The sequence below is a fragment of the Papaver somniferum genome, unplaced genomic scaffold, assembly GCF_003573695.1.
Source record: "Papaver somniferum cultivar HN1 unplaced genomic scaffold, ASM357369v1 unplaced-scaffold_30, whole genome shotgun sequence".
Classification (NCBI taxonomy): Eukaryota; Viridiplantae; Streptophyta; class Magnoliopsida; order Ranunculales; family Papaveraceae; genus Papaver; species Papaver somniferum.
Genome location: NW_020641040.1, coordinates 576,547 through 583,611, shown reverse-complemented (window position 1 = coordinate 583,611; position 7,065 = coordinate 576,547). Strand labels below are relative to the sequence as shown.

Sequence of the window (7,065 nt, the reverse complement as noted above, 5' to 3'; positions counted from 1 at the left end):
ATGATTGTTAAGATTGGTTTTGTTTCACTGTAAGAAATTGCCCCCAGAACAGGTGTGAAATCTGATCAAGTTCCAACAAAGAAATTGAACGCATAGTCACTGGAACACGTGTTTCTAAACCGGATCCACGACTTTCGCCAACATGGGCACACTGGGCACTAACGATTGTATATCTAAAGAGTACTCATCGACTCCAAATAATGAACTTTAAAGGGAAGTCTGTACAAATAAAAACTAATTCAGGCCAACTCCGCTTCCACGACGGTAAACTCAGTCTCCGGCTAGAAAGTGGATGTGCCCATGAATTGTCCAAATACTGCCATTTACACTTGGATTACACTTCAGTAGTGAAATATAGTGTTTGTTTGTTTCAGCTTTTCCTTCTTCATTTGAAAAACTGAACCTGATAAACTAACAAGTGATTCAAGTCCAAGAAGAAGAATTTGTTTCAAAGATTAAAGCTTAATATCAGAGTTATCTCTAGTTATCATCAAGCATGTCTGAGAGATTATCATTATAGAATGACACAACTTGAGCGTTGTGTGATGGATGAGTGTAAATCTGGAAAGATTAAAAAGCTTGATGATGGTTTGAGATACTTTGATCAATTGATTTTAGAAAGGCCTTTTCCATCTACCTCTACATTTAATCATGTATTGGGATCATTATCGAAGATTAAATGCTATTCAGATGTCATTTTGTTGTATAAGAAGATGCGTTTGGTTTGAGTAAAACCTGATTTGTACACATTCAGTATTTTGATTAATTGCTGTTGTCAATTAGGAAATGTGAATCACGGGTTTTGTTTGTTTGGGGAGTTGTTAAAGATAGGTTATCATCCGGATAATGTCACGTTTACTGCACTACTTAGAGGGTTGTGTATCAAGGATGAGATCGAACCTGCCTTTAAATTGTTTGTTAAAATGACTCACACAGGTATTCAACCTGATGCCTTTACATGCAGTACTCTCATACATGGGCTTTGTAAGACTGGTGCAGTGGGTCCTGTTCTTCAGCTAAAAAACAACATGTCTAAATGGAATTGCAGATCAGACGTTGTTTTATATGGTGCGATTATAGATACACTTTGGAAAGGAGGTCTAGTTGATGAAGCTTTGGTTGTCTTCTCTGAAATGCTAGACGATTCGAATGTTGAACCAAATGTAGTTGTTTTCAATTCCTTACTCAACGGACTTTGCAATTCCGGACGAAGAAACTCTTAATTGTGATGGCAAAAAGAGGAATTTATGCAAATGCAATCACCTATAATTCTATAATTCATAGTCACTGCCTGCACATTCAATGGAGGTATTTCGATGAAATGATTGATCGCCGTATATCACCTGATACAGTAACCTTTAATATATTAATAGATTCACATTGTAAAGATGGGATGATGGAAGAAGCTTCGGGGTTGCTTAAACTGATGGACAGGTTAAAAATAAAACCTGATCAGATTACTTACAGTTCAATGATGGATGGTCTATGTTTGGTAGGTCGGTTGCAAGATGCCGTGAAACTGTTTGACTCGATGGTGAATAAGGGCCTCCAACCTGAAGTTATCAGTTACAGTATATTAATTGATGGGTATTGCAAGAATCGTAAGCTGGATGAAGCTTTGCAGCTATTCAAGAAAATGAAACAAAATGGAATTAAACCCAATATAGTTACTTACAGTATACTAATAGGGGGACTATACCGAGATGGAAGAACAAAGACTGCTCAGAGGTTTCTAAATGAGATGCAATCTTGTGGTATTTCTCCAAATGAAGTTACATACATTACAATTTTGGATGGTCTCTGCAAGAATGGAAAACTTGTGGAGGCAATAGAATTGTTTAAAACCATGGAGTGTACTGGTTTGTGTTATTAACAAATGTTGAAATGTACAATGTTATTATTCATGGTTTGTGTCAGACTGGCCAGTTGGAAAGTGCAAGGAGATTATTCTTTGAAATCCCAAACAAAGGATTGGTACCTAATGTAGTGACATATGCCACATTGATCAAAGGCCTCATTCAAAAGAAGATGTTACCGGACGCCTTCAAACTATTCATGGAAATGGAAGAGGGGGTTTGTCCACCAAATGCTGCAACATACAATACAATCATTAAAGGTTTCTTTGAAGGAAAGGAGACTGACAAGGCATTGCTATTTCTTAGTAAGATGCGTGAAAGAGAATTTGTGCCGAATAATTCAGTTGTTTCGCTGTTAATAAACACTTTATCGGCGAATGAGCTAATACATTTGAAGCTTTTATGACAAAGTTGGATGATTAATATATGGTTTTTAACCTGCAGTTTCGTACAATTTGGATGGCATCTGGCAAGTCTAGTGTTGATGTCGCGTATGTGTTTCTGAAGAATCTGTACACAAATGATGTACAAGCTAGCAAATCTATGGCTTAGATGTTTGTTCAATGTCTATACTGCTAGTAGTCTCAATGTATGTCTTAATGAATTCAATACACATAGGAGTAAAAATCACTCTGTTTGGTGTGAGAGATACAGTAATTGAAATTAGTTTAGAATACTATCTGCCGAAACGGTTCCATATATTGTTAAAACTGGTTAGAGTTTGTGCTGCCTAGTGGAAAGTGGTCAGGTTTGTCATGTTTAATCTATGATTACTCCGTGTCTGATATTAATACTTGTGATCTTGTTTTAACTTTTGTGTTTAAACAGCTGCAGGTCTATAAACCGAATTTCAAGACTATGAAGCATTCTGGAGTAGCTTTGTCAATCTGATACCAGTATAAGATGGGGTCACCACATTTCTAATAATGGTCTCTGGAGATATCAAACAGAATTAGTATAGGGTTGGGATGTTTGGTCAACAGTGAGTTCTCACGTGGATTGAGATTAAAAGGCAGGTGACTGCCCAGTCCATATGATGCTCATTTCATGGTAAAGAGTCCAAATCATTGACCATCCATCAGCAAGTATAAAAAGGTACCCACAAATTTCCTATTATACGAAACAGTTTGTCACTTCGTGTCCGCCTGGTCACGGCTGTGTGTGTTACAGGTTTGATACATTTTTGTCTCATGCATTGTAAAATGGTGGCAGATGCTGCCAAATTGAAGCTCCCAAGGTGGTAGTATCTGCTGCCTAGATAGCCTTATTCTCTAGGATAGATCATGCTTCTGTTGGATCTTTCTTCTTTATTTAGATACATTTTGCAAATTTTCTCGTCACGATAAACAGCTATAGGTCTTAATTCTATATTATCAACATATACCAAACAACTTCAGAATGGAAAAGAAACTCACACAACACTAAGTTCAGAATTATAAGGTATTACATAAGAGCATGCTTAAGCATTTCAAGCTTAACTTTAGACACTCACGAAAAACCCTCAGTCACACATTAAAATTAAGATACACACTGATCACAAAAGGTAATCATAGATAGCGTAAGCCAGTGGTATCTCTGATTTTCTGGATTGGTTTTGCTGTAAATGGCAGACTTGTTGCCGAAACTCGATGTCTTCATAAGAGGCCTCGAACTTCTCCTCCCATCATCATCTGATTCACATTGTTATTCCTATAATCTTCCACCAGAGGTCCATCCTGATTTATTGTGTTGTCATCTGACTGAGGAATAGTGGGTGAGTTGATCGCGTCTTTGCACCATGAGTGGCTTTGAAACTCTTCCGAAGCTGCCATCATCTGATCTGATCGCATCCTTTCATCTTCGTCAATACTAATATGATATTGCCACGTTGGTTATGATAATCCACAACGCTGACACTCATATCACCATCAATCGGACCAACAGAACATCACCACCAATTGGACAGCCGGAACTCACACCTTCACTGGATCTCACATCGCCACCGAATCAATAAGTTGTCCAAAAACCCATTCCTTTTTCTGCAATGACTATTTCCTCCTCACTTTATGCTGTAATGACTCTAGATCTTTATCCATTTGTAGTTGTAAATCCCTCTCATCTTCACTCAATTCCATCCGCAACATCTGATTCTATGGGTGATCCTGCTGTGAACGCAACCAGAGAAGTTATCACTGACCTCTCTTAAAAGATCCAAGTGGAGACAAAATGCCCAAGTGAATGGATGCAATGTTAAAAACGCCACGTGAAGATAACCTTGGGGTGTACATCTTAATGCTCATACATAAAGGGCTCGTAAGCCAATAACTCGGACATGCAATGGTGGAGGAATTTTGTGATTGGGATCAAACCTATGACCTCAGATTTTGATTAACAGTTGGCCAATTCGATCTTCATAATCTATGAACATTAGTTTTTTAGCTTGAATTTGATGATTGTTGGTAGAAAACATGGGAAAATGAAAAAACAATGAGAATCTCCTTCTAAAAACCTTGATGCTTATTGGAGATCTAAACATTTAATTCTCAAATCTGCAAAGATTTTATGAATGCAAAAGCATTAGAGACTACTGTAAACAAATTTGATGGCTCGTTGTAAACATATACAGAGAATGGGGCGCATTCATTACTGAGCATGTTTATCTTCATTATATTTCAAATATTCACCGTGAATACAATTAAAATTACAGATTAAACTCAAAGAAAATCTTCCATACACTAGTACACGGTAGCCTTACATGACACCCCGGCAAACTTGCTGCTCATATATATTTTGCACCTTATTTTCGTTATACCGCAATTGTGTAGCAAGAACTGTACGAATCGGCTTGTTTTAATTAGAAAAACTGAACATAATTGAGAATTTAACATTTAATCAGGATAGATAAATATAATAAGTCCTTCGATTACATTAAATTATCAGAATATAAACAAGTCTATCGATAGTTTGCTATTGCAATTTTTAACTTTATAAATAGCCAAAGATCGGTAACCCAAATCTTTCTAGAATTCAAATCCACCAAAATGAAATACTAACCATTCAACAACTACTAGGAAACCCAGTGACTGAATCTAGATAATCATCTACTAGTAGAACTAAGCTAATTATAAATTTATAAAGGAAAGAAATAGTTCAAAGTAGAAAACATAAACCAATTATGTAGAAACTGAAAGAGGTACAGGAGATGGGTGATATTAGTACTTCTTACTGGGAGAGGAAACCAAGAAAGTATTGAATAGGAATAACTAAAGAAGAAAAGCAAACAAAACTAGTAGTTGATTTTCATTATCTTGGGTACAAATAAAAGTATTGTTGGTGTTTTTATAGAAATTATAGTACGAGGCCTAGCTAGTCTTTGAAATACGCCATCTTTGCAGTAGGATTAACTTGTTTCTTGCTACTGAGCAATTAGCGGTGATGGCATTGGAATTCCTTCTATGGTTCAAATAGAGAAACCAGTACAGATATACACCTTATATGTCCAGTCGGGGTATCGGCTACAAGGCTTTATCCCTTTCCTCTCGGCCAGAGAGGCCATTGCTCCTTCCTTGTGAAGCTTTTCATGTTTTGTTCCCATCTATCTCATTTGGTAATTCCACGTGAGGATATATATGTATTCGTATTTTGTTCCAGTTGACGTGTTATGACTTTGACATGCATTTAGTTAGGCGTGGTTTAGTTGCAGAGAATTTCCCTTACTACACGTAAAAAAAGAGTATTGTAGCTATAAATATAATCAACTTTCTACAGAAGAATTACGAAACTAGTTGTTGATATCATATGTCTTCTCTTTGTAGCAAAATGTAATGACACATATACGGGAGTAACCTTAAAAAATGAAATGAGCATCAAAATTGCAGTCCAGTTCTATATTCATCTTTCCATGATTGCATCTAGAATTTCAAATTGTCGGCATTTTCAGTCTAAGCCGTGGTTGCTGAGTTTACGTAGTTCATTAGAACTAGTGATTGAAGCTCAAAGAAAGCATTTATATCTTTCCATAAGAACATAAACAATAAGCAATACTCGAGCAAATTACAACATACCCAAATGTAATTTACGTGCAATTTTTATACAATTTGAAACAGATTACGAGATTTAAAAATCAAATCTCAAAACTCAACACAAAATTATAACTGAAATCCTAATTTTCACTTATTCTTAATTCCTTTTAGTACTGTCAGTTTTCTGAATTACTTAGCTTCGGGATTTGCAATCTTTGGATACCCCTGCTAAGTTTCAGTTAGGTTGAACACGTAGTACTCATAGTTTCGTACAATAATGATGCTGCAAATATTTTATAAAATCACAAGTACGACGGACCAAGCTTGAACTCCTCCTCGAACATAAAGGAGCTCAGAATGGTCAATGTTTACTAACACAACTTTGGTATTCGTCTCATTTGATTTGATTGGCGTGACTATGTGGTCCATGAAGATATACATCCATAATAATAATTGCTTTGGCAAAGACAGATGTAAAAAGTAAAATAAAATAACATATTTGTGATTATCTTTCCAGCCAAGTAACGTTACTTCGTCCATTTTTATTTCGTGGTTGGTGTCTTGCTGGGTACTCCAATTGATTCTTCGCAGTTTAGATTCTTTATACGAGGTACTTCGTTTTTAGAGTGTTTCCTCTTCGTGCTTTGCGTTATTAGTTAGTAATGAGGTAATTCTGACGTTTGATTTGACAAGTCATTGACCGAGATCTTCAGTCCTATCTCGTGCCTTCCTGTGCGGCCACGTGGCGAACTTATTTTGTATATCTACATTTTGCCTTTTCTTATTTCGTTCGAATCTTATGAGAATGAAATAAGAACCGGCTAGGATTCCTTGGCCACGTTCTCCACCTTCTTGCTTTCACATGGGCACGTTCTCCTGGTAACCGGTTACTACCGGTCAAGTTTCCTCGAACGTGTCGTCAACCTGGTCTGCCGGTAACCTTCCACTTGCTTATAAATACCTCATTTTAGCTCTACTTTGGGGTTTCCTTCTTCTTCTATAATACCTTTTTTCCGTGAACTCAAGCTATTTTTCCTTTTGCTCCTGTCTCTGCCCTTATAGTTACCCTTTTTTTCTCTCAACTGTCTTGCCTTTCTTTTCATCATTATGGCTCCAAAGAAGGTATGAACCCCTACTCAACTTAAAACTCTTGAGGATTTCCAAGCAGATTTCCAGAAGATGGGTTTGTCTTTAACCCCTTCCATTGA

General features: G+C 36.7%; 1 pseudogene; it reads left to right on the top strand.

Annotated features, from left to right (window-relative positions):
* Positions 1-442: 442 nt before the first annotated feature.
* LOC113341641 lies at positions 443-2,342 on the top strand (annotated as a pseudogene).
* The last annotated feature ends 4,723 nt before the right edge of the window (positions 2,343-7,065 follow it).